Source organism: Lutjanus erythropterus, chromosome 1 (genome assembly GCF_056507025.1).
Source record: "Lutjanus erythropterus isolate fLutEry1 chromosome 1, fLutEry1.hap2, whole genome shotgun sequence".
Lineage (NCBI taxonomy): Eukaryota > Metazoa > Chordata > Actinopteri > Lutjaniformes > Lutjanidae > Lutjanus > Lutjanus erythropterus.
The window spans coordinates 48350339-48371741 of NC_139317.1; positions in this window are offsets into that span (position 1 = coordinate 48350339).

Below are 21403 nucleotides of genomic sequence, written 5' to 3' on the forward strand. Positions count from 1 at the left end.
AAACTAACTTAATAACTTCCTGTCTTGAAAAAAATATAAACATATTAACAGTCCTACAGTCAGTCATTCATGGTCAGTCACTCATGTAGGTGTTGTGTTCTGTGCGCCCGGGAACCTGTATTTAAACATATGACTCAAGTCTTAACCTGCCCAACTGAACATCTGTGTAAAATAAGTTACACATCATATAATGTAAAAATGAATGAACATTAATTACTTATTAATGCTGTGTGTGAATACACATTTTTACACAACACCGAAATTGTTTTTTTTTGTTTGTTTGTTTGTTTGTTTTTCTTTAAACAACTGATCACAACTGAGATGGTTTTTGAAGCAGCAAATAAAATGTTTTTAAAACAGTGAACCACAGGGCCTATCAAACAAACAAAACACAGCACTAAAACTGATAACAATAATCTGTGGTAAATGTCAGTAGGAAAATAAGATGATCAAACAAAATGTATGTGAGAGAACAATTACTGTGGGACTTCACAATAATGCTTTTGTGTTTGAAAACGATTTCATTGTCAATCATTTTTATACAGAGTTTTGCCAAGGAATACTTTAATATTTCATTTGATTACATTACAAGAAATCATGGATTTGACAACAAATGCAGCCCCTTCATTTATTTCTGTACCTTCACTGTCACCAAAACTGTTTTCAGGTTCAAATTATGCAGTAACGGCACCATTTCAAGAGTGCAGCTCATAAATCGGCCAACATATTAGTTTGAAGCACTTTTGTCACTGTGAAATGCTGAACTAACAAATCAAGTTTAGTTAAGTCTCTGATGAAGAGGAGTCTAAACAAAAGGAGCACTGCAATAATGCAGTTAAGTTTTCTTTGTCACTTTTTCTGACTGGTCACCTGACTTCTGAACAGGTTGAATCTGGAATCATCAAACTCCAAATCCTCCAATCAACGATAAATGTCTAATCTGTCCCAACTACAGTGAGTGCGACAAAGCTAACAGAACAGTAAGTGAGAAGTCAAACAGGCACAATCTGTACAGCCCAGAGAGGGTGTCTCATCAGCCAGCATAAGTAAAAACACCTGTGTGGATGGACTGTGGGCCTCTGTATAAGAACATCATGGAAATAAATAATACAGCCAAAGAACTCAAAATGTTTCATGAGGGAATGCAATGAAGGAGGTATTTCTGAAAAAAACATTTCATACCATGGCATTGTCTGAGCACTGAGTGGACTGTTATTTATGCTGTGTTCCAGATACCTCACAACTCTTAAACAGTGTTTCACAAACTTTATTTGCTGGGGACCCAATTTTTTTAAATGAAAAACAATCACAACCCATGTGACATTAAGTCTTATCAATTAATTCTGATAAGAGTATATTTGTGCATAAATGAACAATCCTGACCAAACTGAATCCACAAAGGTAAACTCAAAAAACAGTCCAGAGGAAAAACAACAGTTGACACATGGAAGGGAAGCACAGGGAATCCAAGCTGACCAACATGAGGAACAAACACAATGAATTGACAAAGACACAGAGAAACACAGGGACTAAAAAGAGAGAACTAATGAGACACAGGTGGGCAAACAGGTGAAACACATGACAATCAAAAGGGTGGGAAAACAGACAAAGACAGGAAGTAAAAACAAAATACATGAGGGAGGACCAGAAACTACCAAAATAAAACAAGAAATAACCATGACACAGGATGTGTAACTGTCACGCGTCCTCTCAGCTCAGTGCACCGTGCTCCAGGCAACAGCCGTGTCTTTAGCCCAGAGCACCGTGTAGCAGCGCCTGTCACTCTGCAGACCATTAGAATAGCAAAATAAAATTACAAAAACAATCACCCAAGCCTTTAATCATTGTAGAAAGAGTCCATCCATTGAGTGAGTGTGCACAGGTCAGCCAGTCTACTCCCATCAGTTAATGTGAGCTTTTTCAAGAATCGATCACAGTTTCTTCATCTACTGTTAAAAAACAAGCATGCTAGCCAGTGTTAGCTAATATATTTATGGATTTTTTCTGCATCCACCTTAGCTCCGCCCACAAAAAACTGTCACCAACAGAAAAGGGGTCTGTATGCAGGAAGCTGCGCTGCTTAGAGCTCAGTCGTGTACAGTTGCAGATGAAAAATGTCATTATTGTGTTACTTTTGAAGCTTCGGTTCAGAAGTCACACAATAACATAGACTAACTAGCTGCTTGAGACAGCGGTAGATCAGCAACATCTGTATTCTGCAAGGCAAAATTACTGTTTTTCCTGAAGTAGTCCAGTTGCTTCGGCAAAAGCAATATTTGGCCTATATAATGGCAGTTTCCAGTCAGAAAACGTCATCTGACAGCAGAGTAAAGTGGTCAAGATATTCTACTTAAAGTGATGTTGATTTTTTTTTTAACTGTTTAAAATCTGTTTTTCTGCTGACCCCGTCCATAGCAGTACATTCTTAGCTTCTTATTCCAGTACTCCTGCTGCTTCTCCAAACTGAAGCATGTCGACCGTCATCTTTCAATATGTACCTCATTGATTCCTATTACAAATAATCCAAACTATCCCTTTAAAGGATAAATTCATTTTTTTCCAAGTCTGTTTTACTGACACGTCAATATGCACATGTAGCACCCCAGCTCCACAGAGTATTTGGATTAAGTACTTTAACCGACCCTAGACTGGAATGATGGGGTGCTTGGATTCAATGTCTTAAGGTAGCTACCATGAAGGTTTACCTGTTTTGGGTGAAACGCCCTTGTAATAAACTGAAACTGTAAACTTAATATATATTCACAATAACTGTACTGTATTTTAAATAACTGACCCCAGACAATTCTTTTGAATTAAAAGAAATATAAATTTACAACAATGCACTGATCAACTGGCCAGAGACTGGAACCAGACAGCTTTTTGTGTGATTGGCCCTGACCGGTGACCAGCTAGTCAGTGTTACATATCCAAATCTGTGCCGGTCATATCGGCAAACATGCTGTGCACGATGGTCACATCATGCACACAGCAGACACTGACCATAACGTCACGACTAAAAAAACATAAACTATAAACTATAAAACTATAAAATTTACTTAAAAGTTTTGTTTTGAAAAAGTACAAAATTACCCTATAATTTAAAAACAAAACAAAAAACACACAAATTACCCCTTTAAACAAAAAATGCCCTGAAAAGCTAATTAAACCAAAACTATGTTTATGAAAATTAGTACCTGAAAAGTATGCAAACTACTATATTACACCATAAAACTCAAATAATCAGAATAATCTGGCAAAATCCTTGTCTCTCACTCCTTTTACCACTATTTCCTATAGCTGTTAGAAAATTCTGATAAAATGCTTAATTTCACTGTAAACTGTCATCCCACACACACTCACATGCACAGAAAAATGTTTAAAAAGTATCAGGATTGTGTGTCTTTAGTCTGCAGTGCGGCTGTTATTTTCAGCAGGGTGGAAAAGTAAAGTCTTACCCGTAATTTACACCAGGCACGCCTGTGCCGCATCACGGCTGTGCTACGGTTTTGCTCCATCATGCAAGCGACTTCAATTTATACCAGAAGCGTTTCAGAAGCGTTTCAGCACTGGAGCGTTTTGCCTGTCTGATTATGTTTACTTGCTCATTGGAGAGCATAACAAAGACAGGAGGTCCACACAATAACAGCTTTTAAACAAAATTAATTTATTGAAAATGAAGCAACATAAAGAACCAAATGACTAAGTTTGAGAATCACTGGTGTAATGAAGGTGTTGGGTTCTGTGAATGTGGGTGCTAACATAAACTATGTGTAAAAGGGAAACCAAGGCTAAGCTAAACAAAGTCAAACCAAAGAAGCCCAGTGGGTGCCTGAAAGGCACCAGCCTTCCAGGAGGGAGAGAACCATCTTGGATTCTCCCAAGCTTTTAAAGGCCATGCCCAGGTGAAAGCAAGAGAGAGGGGCAAGCAACCAGGGAGGGAACCTGCAAGGGAAAGCAGAGGCAGGAACAGGAACTGACCTGAGGCCTGTGGCCGTCACCCCCCTATAAAATGAAGACCCCATAAACAGGGTCTTCATGGTGCTATCATGGTGCCCTAGAAAGTACATCAGCCATTATATTGTCCCGACCCTTAATGTGTCGAATATCAAATATATAGAAATAGAAACATTGACCAATGCATAAGCCTACTATTAGTATTTTGCATACTGGCCAAGAAAGTGAGTGGATTATGATCAGTGCAGACAGTCACTGGTGATGACTGTCCCACATACACTTCAAAAAATTTCAGTGCCCAAATCAAAGCCAGCGTCTTCTTATATAATAATTTAACTGGTGGCAGTTAAACTTGCATTAGAAATAGCAGACTGGATGTTCCACTCCCCCTTCCCCTTCCTGCAGCAAGACAGCTCCAGCTCCAATGTCACTTGCATCCACCTGTATCTGAAAAGGTCTGCAAAATACAGGAGCTGCAAGAACAGGAGCAGAACAGATCAGTTTTCGTACAGTGGTGAAAGCCGCTTGGCAATCCAGAGAACAGACAAAAGGAGTGTTTTTACGCAACAAGTTAGTCAATGGGGCACCCACCATGGAAAAATTTTGGCAAAAGCTGTGATAATATCCCACTAACCCCAATAACTGCATCAGCTCTTTTTTGGATGTTGGCACAGGATATTCCTCAATGGCTTCCACTTTGGCCTGCACTGGACAAACCCTTCCCTGGCCTACAACCCTGCCAAGATATAAGACTGTTGCCTTAGCAAACTCACACTTTGCTAAGTTTACGGTCAAATTTGCCTCCACCAACTTGTCAAACACTGCATTTAGATGCTGAACATGAGCTCCCCACGTGTCACTGAACACAACCACATCATCTACATATGCTGCACACCCTGACAGCCCAGCTAACACCCTATTCATAAGGCGCTGAAATGTTGCTGGGGCATTTCTCAGCCCAAGTGGCATTACCGAATAGGAAAACAACCCCAATGGTGTAACAAAAGAGGAAATTTCCTTGGCCCTTGGTGTTAAAGGCACTTGCCAATAACCTTTCAAGAGGTCAAGTTTAGTGACAAATTTTGCACTTCCCACCTGATCAATACAATCCTCCATACGAGGCATTGGGTAACAATCAGGCTTGGTGACAGCATTAACTTTCCTGAAATCTGTACAAAATCTGACCCATCGGCCTTATCTGCCAACAGACATGGAGAGGTCCAGCTAGAAGACGCTGGTTCTGCTATTCCATGTTCCAACATGTACTCTACCTCCTTCTCCATCCGCTCACACTTTCCTATGGGCAGCCGGTAGGAGCGCTGTTTAATAGCCTAAGCATCCCCAACATCTATGTCATGCTCAATCAGGTTGGTACGTGACAGTGTATCTGAGAAGAGAGACAAGTGAGAATTGAGCAACTTCACCAGATCTTCATGCTGAGTGTCTGACAGATAACCCAACTGAGTGTTTAAGTGATTCAGATACTCTGAGTTGTTGAGTCTCCCTGTGAGAATTGGCTCAGATAAGGCTTCAATAAGTTCACATGATGCCACTGCACTTTCTTCCTTCTACCCGGTTCTACTTTTGGGATGCCAAAGGTAGTAATGAACGAAGTCAATGCTTTCAGTACAGGCTTAGTTTTAATTGAGTACAAAGGGAAAGCAGCGGGATAGCAAGTAATTTTACACATTACTGTCAACAAGTATTTACTCCCAGCCTTAATCTTTGGAAGTGGACCTACACAATCAAGTAGCAGAAACTCAAATGGATTCTCAGCCACTGGAATGGGGTACAATGGCGTTGGCTTAATTTGTTGGTTGGGCTTCCCAGTTGACTGACAGGTGTTACAAGTTTTACAGTACTTTGCTACATCCCTTTTCAGCCGAGGCCAGAAGAAATGGTGGAGCACCCTGTCATAAGTTTTTTTCCACACCAAGATGACCTGCCACGCCATCATGTGATGTGCTCAACACAAGATCTCTGAACTTTAAAGGGACCACAACCTGGATAACAGTGTCTACCTGCACCCCATTCACTACCTGAACCCACTTCCATCCATTATCTTCCGCTTATCCGGGGCCGGGTCGCGGGGGCAGCAGTCTGAGCAGGGACACCCAGACTTCCCTCTCCCTGGACACTTCCTCCAGGTGTTCCGGAGGGACCCCAAGGCGTTCCCAGGCCAGCCGAGCGACATAGTCACTCCAGCGTGTCCTGGGTCTTCCCCGGGGCCTCCTCCCAGTGGGGCATGCCCAGAACACCTCCCCAGGGAGGCATCCAGAAGGCATCCGATATAGATGCCTGAGCCACCTCAGCTGACTCCTCTCGACGTGGAGGAGCAGCGGCTCTACTCCGAGCTCCTCCCGGGTGACAGAGCTCCTCACCCTATCTCTAAGGGAGCGCCCCGCCACCCTGCGGAGGAAACTCATTTCAGCCGCTTGTATCCGAGATCTTGTTCTTTCGGTCATGACCCAAAGTTCATGACCATAGGTGAGGGTAGGAATGTAGATTGACCGGAAAATCGAGAGCTTCGCCTTTCGGCTCAGCTCCTTCTTTCCCACGACAGACCATCGCAACGACCGCATTACTGCAGCCGCTGCACCAATCCGTCTGTCAATCTCACGTTCCATCCTACCCTCACTCGTAAACAAGACCCCAAGATACTTAAACTCCTCCATCTGAGGCAGGGACTCTTCTCCGACCCGGAGGGAACAAGCCACCTTTTTCCGGTCGAGATCTGTGGCCTCGGACTTGGAGGTGCTGATTCTCATCCCAGCCGCTTCACACTCGGATGCAAACCACCCCAGTACAAGCTGAAGGTCCTGGTTCGAAGGAGCCAACAGGACAACATCATCTGCAAAAAGCAGAGATGAAATCCTGTGGTCCCCGAACCGGACTCCCTCTGGTTCCTGGCTGCGCCTAGAAATTCTGTCCATAAAAATAATGAACAGAACCGGTGACAAAGGGCAGCCCTGCCTGAGTCCAACATGCACCGGGAACAGGTCTGACTTACTTCCGGCAATGCGAACCAAGCTCCTGCTCCGGTCATACAGAAACCGTACGGCCTTTAGCAGAGGGCCCCGGACTCCATACTCCCAAAGCACCTCCCACAGAATGCCACGAGGAACACGGTCGAATGCCTTCTCCAAGTCTCCGTCGGCTGCCTCAGGAGTCCCATGAGCCAACCAAGCTCGATAAGACTCCTTCTTCAGCCTGACGGCATCCCTTACCTCCGGTGTCCACCACCGGGTTCGGGGCTTGCCGCCGTGACAGGCACTGGAGACCTTATGGCCACAGCTCCAAATGGCCGCGTCAACAATGGAGGCAGAGAACATGGTCCATTCGGACTCGATGTCTCCAGCCTCTCTCGGGATCTGGTCAAAGCTCTCCCGGAGGTGAGAGTTGAAGACCTCTCTGACAGAGAGTCAGCTTCCTCCCCTGCCAGCGGATCCAACTCACCACCAGGTGGTGATCAGTTGACAGCTCAGCCCCTCTCTTCACCCGAGTGTCCAAGACACACGGCCGGAGGTCAGTTGACACCACCACAAAGTTGATCATTGACCTCCGACCTAGGGCGTCCCCGTGCCACGTGCACTAATGGACACCCTTATGCTTGAACATGGTGTTCATTATGGACAAACTGTGACTAGCACAGAAGTCCAATAACAGAACACCACTCGGGTTCAGATCAGGGGGGGCGTTCCTCCCAATCACGCCCCTCCAGGTAACACTGTCGCCACCCACGTGAGCGTTGAAGTCCCCCAGCAGAACAATGGAATCCCCAGTCGGAGCACTTTCCAGCACCCCTCCCAAGGTCTCCAAGAAGGCCAGGTACTCTGCACTGCCATCCGCCCATAGGCCGAAACGACAGTGAGGCACCTATCCCTGACCTGAAGGCGCAGGGCGGTGACCCTCTCGTTCACTGGGGAAAACTCCAACACATGGCAGCTGAGCTGGGGGGCTATAAGCAAGCCCACACCAGCCCGCCGCCTCTCACCGTGGGCAACTCCAGAGTAGAAAAGAGTCCAGCCTCTTTCAAGGAGTTGGGTTCCAGAGCCCCGACTGTGCGTGGAGGTGAGCCCGACTATCTCTAGCCGGTACCGCTCAACCTCCCACACTAGCTCAGGCTCCTCCCCCCCCAGCGAGGTGACATTCCATGTCCCCACTGTGAGATTCCATGTCCTGGGATTGGGTCGTCGGGGCCCCCGCCCACGACTGCGACCCAAATCACAACGCATCGGCCCCTTCTGAACCCTCCCGCGGGTGATGGGCCTACGGGAGGGCGGGCCCACGTCGCTCCTTCAGGCTGGGCCCGGCCGGGTCCCGTGGGCAAAGACCCGGCCACCAGGCGCTCGCCTGTGAGCCCCAACCCCAGGCCTGGCTCCAGGTTGGGGCCCCGGTAACGCCAATCCGGGCGATGTAACTTACCCTGGTGTCGAACTTTCCATAGGGGGCTTTGGAACCGCTCTTAGTCTGACCCATCACCTAGGACCTATTTGCCTTGGGAGACCCTACCAGGGGCAAAGCCCCCAACAACATAGCTCCTAAGATCATTTAGGTTCTCAAACCCCTCCACCACGATAAGGTGGCGGTTCAAGGAGGGAACCCACTTCCTTAACAGCAATCCATCATTAAGGAAATAGCCACTGGGAACACCCCTGAGCTCACCTTCTGAACACACAAGCTCAAACAGGGATTTTAATGTTGGATCCATAGCCTGCTCTTTGACAGACTCTTCCCTAGACAGTGATGGCAACGGGATAGAAAACAATTTGAACTGTTCCTTTCCCTCAGAACTGTCCTCCCCCTCAGAAAGTGATTTCTAAGAAAGCTGAACCCCTCCAGACTGCTCTGACTTAGCTTTACTCCTTGAACATGTCACAGCACAAGAAGAAAAAAACCTTAGGGTATTGCTTAGCACATTCATCTGGGCCCTCAAGTTCATGCAACGGTGAACCAACACACAACAATGGTGGACTACCTTTCCAAACCCTTGCCCCAGCCAAATCATTTCCCAGAATAATATCTATGCCCTGAATTGGCAGCTGCGGACGGACACCCATCTCCACCTCTCCACATACAAGATCAGAGAAGAGATGAAAACAATGTGAAGGAACCCACAGAGGAACCAACCAAACACCGAGTACAGGAGAGTTTTTTCCCAGTAGCTGCACAGGTTGAAAAAGGCAAAATGCTCTCCACTATCAAACTCTCCATAGCCCCTGTGTCACGCAAAATCTTAACTGGTATCTTGTTTTTTCCATCCACAGACACAAAACCATCTGAAACAAAGGTTGCAAAGGCCTCATCAATACCTTTAGATTGAACACTGGTCAATGCAAGAACATCAGACTCAGTCACACCAATGCTTAATGCGGAGGAGACAAGGCCAGCTGACTTCACATACATGCTGGAATCAGCTGATTTTTGGCCAGGCTTATTGATTGGACATTCCCCCTTCCAGTGCCCCTTGTTTTTACAAGCATGACATATCCTGGCTGGATCAAACCTCTCGTCTGTCCCTGGAACATGCCTCACTGCCTGAGAAGTGGGCTCCTGGGCAACCCCTGGAGACCTTCTAGGCCTAAACCTAAAAGTCTCCCTTTGACCATCTCTGTGGACCTGAACCACTAGCATGTGTCAATACATACTCCTCAGCAAGCACTGTAGCCGCCGATGCCGTCTTCACCTTCTTCTTAATATACGTAGCAAGGTGGGCAGGCAATGAACTTTTAAACTGCTCCAACACTATTAAATCACACAAATCCTCATGGCTATCTACTTCAGAAGCAGGGCACCAGCGAGTAAAATGAGCCAAAATATCCTGTGCAAATTCAACATGGGTTTGCTTGTCCCTTTTCTTCCAGTTCCTAAACTTCTATCTATACGCTTCCAGAATGAGTTCATATGCTTTCAGAACTGCAGCTTTAACTTTAACATAATCACCACTTTCAACAGAACCAAGGGCAGAAAAAGCTCTCAAAAAAAAAATACACTGCAACAGCATGGTTTTATGACCATCAGGCCACCCTCTAACCTGAGAAACACGCTCAAACAATGCAAAAAATGTGTCTGGATCTCTTTAGGCAACAGACGCAAACTTTCAGCAACATCAAAATCATTTAATTCACGTCTACCACTGGCTAACCTTCCCAGGGTCTCACCTTCCTTTTGCAGCTCCAATTGCAACTGCTCTACCTTAGCTCTCTCCCTTTCCAATACTATCTCAGCCTTCACTCTCTTCCTCTCCAACTCAAGCTGCAACTTCTTCTCTAATCTCTTCTCTCTCTAGCTGCAAATAATGTTCAAAAGACAAAGTACCACCAAAAAGCTCTGAACCAACTGGACCTGGAGCTGCTGGAGCCTCCGGGATTCCCCCGAGACAACTGCTACTAACCGCACGGACAACACACAAAAACAACAAACAGCTCTGAAAACAAAAAATTCAGCACCCTCTCCTTGTGAGATGACTGCTGCTACCGCCTGCCTGGGGGACACAATGAATGCTCCAGCCAGACAGCACAAAAAGCTACAATCATCCCCAAAGTTGTGTACTGCATACCTCCAAACTCACCGTCCATGTGGATGCACCACTAACATGCAGCTAAAGACACTAGAGAACTAATTCTCAAACCCTACCTGCTTCACTTACTCATAAAGAAAGCTGTTACTGTGGGCCTCACAATCCAAAATTCAACCAAAATGTGAACATTTCAGGTTCAACAACTAGATTAGCCCCCACTCGTTATGCCCAGCTCGCTGGACAGCATAACAAAGACAGGAGGTCCACACAATAACAGCTTTTAAACAAAATTAATTTATTGAATGAACATAAAGAACCGAATGACTAAGTTTGAGAATCACTGGTGTAATGAAGGTGTTGGGTTCTGTGAATGTGGGTGCTAACATAAACTATGTGTAAAAGGGAAACCAAGGCTAAGCTAAACAAAGTCAAACCAAAGAAGCCCAGTGGGTGCCTGAAAGGCACCAGCCTTCCAGGAGGGAGAGAACCATCTTGGATTCTCCCAAGCTTTTGAAGGCCATGCCCAGGTGAAAGCAAGAGGGAGGGGCAAACAACCAGGGAGGGAACCTGCAAGGGAAAGCAGAGGCAGGAACAGGAACTGACCTGAGGCCTGTGGCCATCACAGCTTCTACCATGGATAAGCAGGCTACATAGTTAAATTGTTTATTTTCTGTCTGTCTTTATGATCGCAAGTCTGCATGGGGTCTTTTATTTTGAAAATCAACCAGATTCTCCCGTTTTCCATGCCTGACTTCCTACCCGTTCGACCTGCTCTGTGCCAATTGACGAGCCATCCATCAAAAATACAGATGCTGCTGAGACGCGCCGTGGCACTTCTAGTGTAAATTGCAGCAGACTAGAATGGCAACATCTATGTCCAAGTGCCGCGGCGGAGCCGCACCTAGTGTAAATTAGAGGTTACTCACAGTTCAGTATTAGTTCTGGTCAGTGGCACAACAAGTCATAATGCAAGATTATCAAATCGGGCCCTGTATGTCACAATCAGACATAATATAACATAATGTTAGTGAGTGAAAGAAGAGAAAGTATACAGTATACAATAACAGCGAAACGCACTGCCATGATATAGAGGAGTCATAATAGCAAGACCAAGACACTAATAAACTAGCCTCCCTGACAAAATCTGGTGTTGGAGCACCATAACAAATTAAATCATCATTGTTGTCAGGGCACCTTTTCATTAGGAATGTGCGCATTTAGCTGACTATACAATTAAACATTGCCACCCTTGCTAATTGGCACCAGAAATACTAGTCGTTTAAACTATTTATCAACATTTCATTCATGCACAATGCCAGTTAACTGTTGCTTTTAAGATGTTATGCAGCCACCCGACACTAGTTGGGGCTGTGGTGCCTATGTCCTGATGGCCCAGGATGTTTATATCTGCAAAGTCGGACAGATGGCAGCTCGTAAAGTCAGCATGGCCTGGCAGTGTTTTAATCTATAAAATGGAAATAACGTTGAATGTAGACTGTGACAGAATACACTGATATATATCCACTTGACTGGAGCAACATGTGACCACATTAAGCGCAGACCCAGACATTAACCTGCAAGCAGAGCAGCTGCTGCTGCTGCTCTGCTAACATTAACCACACTGTGTAGCAGGCTGCCAGCTAATGTCAGCTCTGGACACTGTGATCCTCTTCGGTCTGAAAGGTTGAAGCATTTAGTCAGTTATCATGTTTTATATGTTAATGTGTAATGTTTGTATTGCACAGTGCGAAGTAGCACACATTTAAGCTGCATTTAAAGTATGATTTGGCGATTGTAGACCATGATTAACGGCTTAAAATGGCTCTTAATAGATGCAGTTTTTTCAGACAGTGTTTAACATTATAAATTAACACATTCTGCTCAATTTTAACCGCTTTCTGAGAGTTTTCTTAGTGTTAGACTAGTCGACCAGTCTAAATTAAATTTTAACTGACAGGGAAATTAGTTGCCAGGAACATCCCTACTTTTCATAAATAAAAACTAACTGGTGACAGCGCATCTTTACTTGGATGAAAATCATATATGTTAACAGGTGACGATGCACCTGCGCACAGATGAAAATACAGTAAACTGTAAGAGGTGACAGTGTCAGCAGGACACCCCAACATGCCGACATGTCAGATCCACAAGTTAAGACGGAAGGAAAAGTAGCTACCACAGTAACAGCACAGCAGCCCCAAGGGCAAGACAGGAGCATGCAAATGCCATTCTCCCCTTGTTCATAGGAGGCCCTTGGGTGCCTTTGTTTAATGGGGTGGGGTCATTTATTCTTAGATTTCAGGAGTTTCATAATAGGTGTCTGTGAACCCAGCTGAGTCAGACCCAGATGAAGTTACACTAAGAGTTACACTTGCCTTACCTTTCCACCCAGCACGTCAGAGCGACTCATGGCCATTCTAGACAATGCTTGTGTTTCCACCAGAAGCGCCGCAGTGCCTTTCAGATGCTTCCCAGAAGCGGCTCGGTGCGTGGAGTCTGTTTTTGACAGATGCTGCGTCAATTTGCACAGAGCAGGTTGAATAGGTAGGAAGTCAAATACAGAAAAGGCAGGGAGGATCTGATTAATTTTCAAAATAAAAGATCCCGTGCAGACTCACAATAATAAAGACAGGCAGAAAAGAGACTACTTAACTATGTAGCTTGGTTATCCATGGTAGAAGCACAAAGAGCAAGGAAAGTATCAACAAAATTAAAGCAAATAAACATATTCAGATGGGCAAAACACACCACTGCTGAAATGCTTCTGAAATACTGCTGGTAGGAACTGCAGTCGCGCGTATGACAGAACAAAACTGCAGTGCATACACAACGTCACGCATTTCGTGGTAACCCCCAATTAGCCCTACAACCAAGGTTCAGTACAGTATCAACCTCCCATCCATCAAACCGTCCAGCAATCTGTACCTCAATAGTGGGCCCACGACTGAAGCTTCAACAGCTCCGAGACAGCTTATGGACTGAATTACAAGAGATCACAACTCAGATGTCGGCAATGGGGAAGGCTCTGGCAGAGGAACTAAAGGGGCATCTGACTGGAATGGCACCAGGTACCCCCAAGTCTGTTTCCTCCCTGACCGCACCAACAGAGGAAGCCCAGCGACCCTGTAGAGAACCATCTTCATCCTTCTACTGAGCCTGTGGGTTCCAGTGGGATGCCCAAGGGAGGCCAATTTGTAAAGACTGTTGACAGCCTGGCCATGTACAGAGACACTGTCCATGCAGACAACCCAGGAAAGCGGGTTTTTTGGGATCCTTGACTGCTGTAGGGCAGGTGATATGAGCAATATTTTAATTGTAATCTGCTAAAAGGTCTATGATTATGGACAGTATTAGAAGATATTTTGATTATGGACTTGGACTATGACAATACTCCCTATCCCAATTCATGAGGGATGTCACTTTCCTGAGCTAATCTTGACTGCTGAGTGAGTAGGGGCCCTTTGTAGCCAATAATTTCCTTAAGGGGTATGTTTTCTCTGTCTCCCTCCTCAAGTGGAGCCACTGGTCCATGAGTGTTGCCACAGGTTGGAGGGGGGGTCCATCTGCATGGAACGGAAGCAGCTGTAACATTATCAACTTTGGCAGAGGATTCCCACACAGCTCAGACTTGTGCTGGGACTGAACTAGTGGTAGAGACACTTTTCCTGTCTCGGTCAGTGATTGCTGACCAAGACTTGCGGACAACAAAGAACAAAAAAAACAAAAAAAAACATTTTATTGTTTTTCTGAGATTTCCCATTTATGTACTGCAGATCAGGTCTTAGGGCATAGGTGTCCATAGGATTGAAGGTCTATTACCCAACTTTTTTAGAGGGAGGGAGGTAATCTATTAGTGCTTTTGCCTTTACCGATTTGCTTTGTGGGTGAAAAACGAGTTCTATATGCAAGTTATGATGTCCTGTTCCCTGTTTGTGAGGGGATGACTATCATTGAAGTGCTTCCTGGAACTAAATTTGATTAGTGTGATTTGCTATGGCTCCTAAGGATTTTTATTGCAGTGCTGTAGCTCTTAAGGTTTGGCGTGATTTTTGTGCACGTCAGCCTGGCTGGCACTTCGGAATTAACCACCTTCCTTTTCTAGGTTGGAGACCTGTCCTTCTGACCTCCCTCACACCCTTCCCTTTAGCTAACTATAATACGTGACTTTGCACCTTAACATGGATGAAAATACAGTAAACTAACATGTGGTAGCACACTTTAACACGGATATAAATATAGTAAACAATAAGAGGTGACGGTGCACTTTAAGATGGATGGAAATACAGTAAATTAACAGGTGACAGCACACCATAACACAGATGAAAATAAAGTAAATTATAACAGGTGCCAACAGACCTTAACAGGGTTAAAATGCAGTTAACTATAACAGGTGACAATGCACCTTAACACAGAGGAAAATATAGTAAATTACAACAGGTGACAGCGCACCTTAATACAGTTGGCAATACAGTAAACTTGAAAAACAAAACAAAAAACATATGCATGCCAGTTGATCTTTTATCAGATAATATAAGTTCTACTTACATCATAAGGGCACTCTCCTTAATACATCCACAATAACAATTTTCTGAAAGAAAACTATTTCTGGCTTCTGAAACTTACTTTTGTGTTTGTACTTTGCCCAGTTATCACTTATTTGCTTTTTTGACATTTCACCAGCTAACTTTTCTGTTTATTTCCCCTTGTGGTAGTATTGCACGTGTCAATAACTGCAATAACCCTGAATTCCAAGTGGGCACACTTTCTCTGTTTTTTAACATTAAATCACCCATTAATCCTTATTTAAACTTCATTTAGAAATGTGATGTAAGATGTTTGAGTCAATAAAATACATGCTCGTATAAGTACAACTTAGTTTGTTATTGCTATTGCTTAATGTGCCCAATTTTGAGTTATATTATTTTTCATTTGCTCTCAGGGCATTGAAAAACTGGTTGGAAGAAAGGCCAAATGTATCCTGGGTTAAAATAGAAAAAAATATGGTCTCACCACTTAAACTTGTAGATCTGTTGTTACCTTTTAAAAACTGCGTCCACAAATTTGGACCAATTATTGGCCATGCGATTAAGGTGTGGAAACAAGTAGAGAAACTGTAGATTAGATAGATTATTAATAGATTATTACGTATTGGAAACCAACCAATCCTATTCCCACTGTGGCAAACCCAAGGGATACATTACCTTTCCGATATAATAAACGACAATGGACTAATGTCTTTCCAAGATTTGAAGTGTACTTATAATTTACCAGTCTCCTCTTTCTTCTTTTATTTGCAGCTACGTACAGCCATGTGCACATATGGTGTACCCTGGAATCATCCGCTGCCCACGCAGCAATATTCCTTTAACATGAAATTTTAAAAATGCTTTGATTTTCATTTTCTATTTAGAATAATAATAATTCATGAGCCAGGAGATCCGTTTCCGTGCTTCGAAAATCTTTTCTCTTTGTTTCCTCCTGGTTGAAAACAGCTTATGTTCCTGGTACACTTGTTGTCTGGTCATTTTTGTCTCTTACTGATTTTATTTTTTGTTATTCTAAATAGAATATGAAAATCAAAGCATTTTTAAAATTTCACTTATCCCCTTTTGACCATGAAAAGGAAAAACACCTTGTATTTCAATTTTAATTTGCGTATTTTAAAACAAAAAACAAATAACCACTTGTTTTTTGTTTTTTAATACCCATTTCTGAACAGGAAATCTGATTACCAAAAGATACATGGACCCTGGTGGCTGTAATCGGCCCTCCTGTCCGTACTAGTGAGATTCCAGTGTCAGAAATGGAAAACAAAATCACAAACCTCACTCCTGTGCAGAAACACATTTCAAAGTGACATTCACTGGTCCATGCAAAATAGGTGGGATCAGACACTTGGCAACATAGTGACCTCTCACAGGGCCAGTTGTAGCAGCTGTCACATGACAATCAGGTTCTCTGCAGGATGAGTTTGGCTTCAGCGTTGATTTTCCTCAATCTGTCTTATTTTTCCCTAAACAAGCACTCTCCCCCCAGTCTCTGTGTTTCGCCGTCTGCTCAGCCATGTCTCTGTTCAACTGCAGTTATTAACAAGCACGTGAGGGGAACAGCATCCTCCATCCTGTCGTCTGTAGAGCATCGGAATCATCATCATCAGAAAAACACACTTTCAACAACATTCTGGCATAGCAAATGTGTCACAACAACCCCTATCTAATGACAATGTCAGTCTCTCTGCCAGTAAGTTTAACCCCACTCCTCTTCACCCCAGAAAAATGACATGTTGTTCTCATAAATTTTCAATCAACCAATATCACAATACATTGATTCAATAATGAAACTTAATGTGGCAAACCACTGTTCATATTTTCTGATTACATTTTAATTATCTAAATGATAAACTTTGTCATCTCTGCTAGCACCGTGGACACAAATCAAAGACCTAATATAAGAGCTGTATAATATTGAGTAGTCCCTCATTCCCTTTGGATCATTTGCCCTTTTTGTGAACCCTAAAGTAATGAGATACATAATACTGAGTAGTTACATGGAAGTCCTTCATTATAATTACTTACGAATTTTGTGAACCCTAAAGTGAAATGATAAATAATAATAAGTAGGTATTGAGTAGTCCCATATTCCTTTATAATTGCTTACTCTTTTTGTGTCCCCTCAAATAAAGTGATAAATTATACAGAGTAATTATTAAGTACTCCCCCCTTCCTTTATGAGTATGTAGTGGGAAAATTCTATGTTGAACTTTAGTTGCTTCTCAGTAAATGTTGCCTTACAGGGACTAACTGGTTATCTGTCCTTGAACACGCATAGTTCTCCTTTGGGAGGCCAATGTCTGCTCACACAAGTATGAGTCATGACTCTTCTGAAAACCACATAAAGTATATCTTGACTCATCCACCTCCTCCTCTTTACCCCATAAAACAGATGCACATTCTCGACTTGTGATCAGCTACTTTTACTCTATCTCTCTGTGTGACTGTACTGATCCTTTGCAAAGTTTTATTAAAACACCACAAAGACTATTTTGGTTATTTCCCACCACAATTACTTGCTCTTGTTGTGTCCCCTGAAGTAAATGATGCATAGTAGTCCTTGATTGTTTTATGATTATGTAGAGGGTTAAAAAATGTGTTAAAAAGACATAAATATTCAGAGTAAATGGTTAAAAATACAATAGATGTACAGGAATTTAAAATGTCACTAGAATATGTTAAAAAGTCAATGGGATGACATTACAGTTCATGGTTAAAATAATAAGTAAATGTGGTTAAAACTATGGTACAGTTCATGGTTAAAATAATAAGAAAATGTGGTTAAAACTATGGTACAGTTCATGGTTAAAATAATAAGTTAAATGTGGTTAAAAAGTAGACACCCCTATATATATACATTTTTTTTTTTTACTGTCTTAAATACCGATTAAAATGCCAATTTCATTGTGTTTTACTAGTTACAGCGCCAGTGTAATACTCAGAAAGGTCAGCAGAGCTTGAGAGGAACCTAAAACCCCCATATAGACAGCGCTGCATAATAAATCCTGCAGCCAAACCGGACACCAGCTAAAGTTGTCCGCCTCTTTGTTTACATCTACAGGTGGGTTAATAGTTCCCTAAAACACATGCAGCTACTGAGGGGCAAGGGTTAAGAGTTTGTGAACCCTTCATGATAATGTATGATGTTTAGAGTTGAGTAGTTTTGCAGGAATGTGTCAAAATAAGAGATGTTTTGCTGTGCGCTGCTATGCTAGGCTAGCCAACCTGGTGCTATGAGTAGAGGTAAAACACACTGAAATGCTAATGAGACACGAGCGGGGTTTGTTTACTTGTGTTCACAGAGCCGAATGGATGTAAAGGGCAAGTTTGTATATTTCGCTTTTTGTTCAGTGCAGTTTCTGTTTACTTTTAGTGTGCTTATTAGTAACTTGGTGAAAGATGTAAATATAATGGGTTAGTGAATGTATGCAGTAGAAGTAAAATGAGTGGTTAACAGGTATTTACTGTGGATACTTGCATATTTCCTGAGGATGTGAGGATGTCTGTTAAATCTGAAAGTATGGTAATTTACCTGAAGGTACAACAAGGCTGTTATTTACCTCTGGGAGTCAATTGATATTGTCATTCTTGAAACTGAGAAACTTGTTATGAATATGCCACTTGTTAAGTTATTTAATAAATCCTGCAGCCAAACCAGACACCAGCTAACGGTGTCCGCCTCTTTGTTTACATCTACAGCAGTTGCAGGGTATTATCACACCCCTCCCTGACACACACAGGGCCAGGGGGGCAATAATTACTTGCTCTTTTTGTGTAAGTTACTGAGTAGTTCCACATTATACCCTTTTTGTGTACCCTAAAGTTAGATGATAAATAACACTAAGTAGTTAGTGAGTACTCCCACATTCGTTCATAGTTACTTACCCTTTTTGTGTATCCTAAAGTAAAGCGATAAATAGTAATGAGTAGTTATTGAGTAATGAGTACTTGCTCTTTTTGTGTTCCTTAAAGTAAAGAGATACATTATACTGAGTAGTCACTAAGTAGTCCCTCATTGCCTTATGATTACTTATTTTTTTGTGCCCTATAAAGTGTTATGTAATACTGAGTAGCTAATGAATAGTCCCACATTATAATTACTTACTCTTTTTGTGTCCCCTTTTTTGTAGATAGAAAAGTGATACATAATACTTAGTAGTTATGTTTTACTCAAACCACTGTCCATATTTTCTGATATTTTAATTGTCTCTTTGACAAATTTGGTCAGAAACATGTCTGCTGAGCTCCCTGGACACAAATCAAAGAGCTAACATAAGATCTATACTAAGTAGTCTCTCATTACCTCAGTCCTCGACTCCTCCCTTTAGCTGTCCACCAGGTGTCCTCAGTCTTTTTCTCCTTTCTCATTCTCACACCAGCCACTCGTTCCTTCCTGCCACTCACCTAACATGCCCAGGTAGGTTGGTCTGTGTATAGTGGAAGTGCATATTGGAAATGGTAAACCATTATGAACTAAAAAGAATATAAATTGTATATACCCGTATTTAATTAAAATAATATGTTATATGTATATTATATAGTGTATATTAAACACTGTTGTTCATGTAAATTGTCAAAATATATTGCCAATATGATTATATAATGAAATATTTAGATATGTTTCCAAGTATTAAAGTGGCTTATTTATCGTGTCTTATTTATGTGTTATGTTTCTTAGCTGCTAGCCACTGGTAGCTTTGCCCACATTCAGTTGGTAAGCCTACATTCAGGAATCACCCACAGCTTCACTGTGACAGCTGCAGTCACCAGGGCTGAGACTGCGGCCGATGATTATATACCTTCAAACTTAAAACTAAATGGCTGTTCACAGTGTCTTGTGACATTTTAAAATACCTGAGGACCACAGTCTCCTCTTCTCTTAAATGGGCTGTCAGTATCATATTATGCAGAAAGCCTATCAATGACATCAGTCAAGGAGATTTGAAGGGATAGTTCACTCAAAATTGAAAATCCAATTATTATCTACTCACCCTCATGCCAATTGAGGATTGGGTTTATTTTCTTAGTCCACAAAACACTGCTGGAGTTTCACAGGAAAATAGCATTGCAGAATCTCCCAAACAATGGAAGTGAATGGTGACCAGTTTTGGGATTATGCCAGATGAGCAGTATGGAGGTATTTTATGGTTACTTTCCAGTTGTTTTTTGCTGGTCATCATTCACTTCCATTCTTTGAGATTCTGCAGCACAGTTTTCCTGTGAAACTCCAGCAGTGTTTTGTGGACCACAAAAATGAAGCTTAGCGTAAGTTCAATCAGGAAGTCCATCTTTACACCTTCACACCGTTCACAGTCAGTTGATTATGGGTGTTCACTTGTCAGTTACCCAATCAGCTAATCATGTTGTTGCTGGCAAACTTTAAAATCTGTCTCCTCTCTGCTGTTGTCAGCTGTCATTTCAGCGCGGAAATCGTTGTGACGCCTCTCTACCCCATTCACCTCCTGTGTGACTTTTACAGAGCTGTAATAGAGTGTGTACTCACATTCTCTATCACAGTGTGGTATGGACACTGCTCAGCTGATAATAGGAAGGAGCTCAATGAAGTAGTGAAAACAGCATCAAAATGATGAAGATTTGTAAAGTGTCTGTGATATGTACATCAGCATGCTTAGGCTGGGTCTGAAAATAATTAGACACCCTTCTCATCCTGCAAATCCATTCTTTGTTCCCCTTCCTTCAGGAAAAATATCACGTAGTATTAAGAGCAGTACCGATCCATTTTGTAACAGCACATATCCTGAGGCGGTGAGGGCCCTAAACTCCTAACCTTTAGGTCTGTTCATGAATTCTATGTAACTGTGTTTTTGAGTAGGTCTTAATGACTAGATACATATATTTACTCTGATAAACTATATCTACTTTTCTTTACTGTGACTGAGTAAATCTGATTGGGTTTATTTACTCCAGTAAAGTAAATGTGTTTATCTACTGTGTATTTTATGCTGTTGTTTTATTTATTTTCATATTTCCATGTGGATGTGTTGTTTTGTATTGTTGATGTGTCTTTGTATGGTTCTAAGACAAATTCCAATCAGTGTTTTATTTAGATGGTAATAAATGATTGAATCTTGAATATTGTCTTCTGTTTTTGACTTAATGAGTAATGATTCAATGAAATTTAAATGACGTCACATCATAATGTTAGATATATACGGTACCTTAGATGGAGCTGGTATGAGTAACTAAAATCCACAAGTCAGTTTTATTTGTATAAATGTCAAAAATTTCATTTTCATATAGATCAGGTCTAGACCGTACTCTTTATGAACCCATTTATTCCCACCATGAGCAAGCACTGAGGTGACTGTGGCATCCTTTTAACAGGCAGGCATAATGTAATTACCTTTTCAGTGAGGAG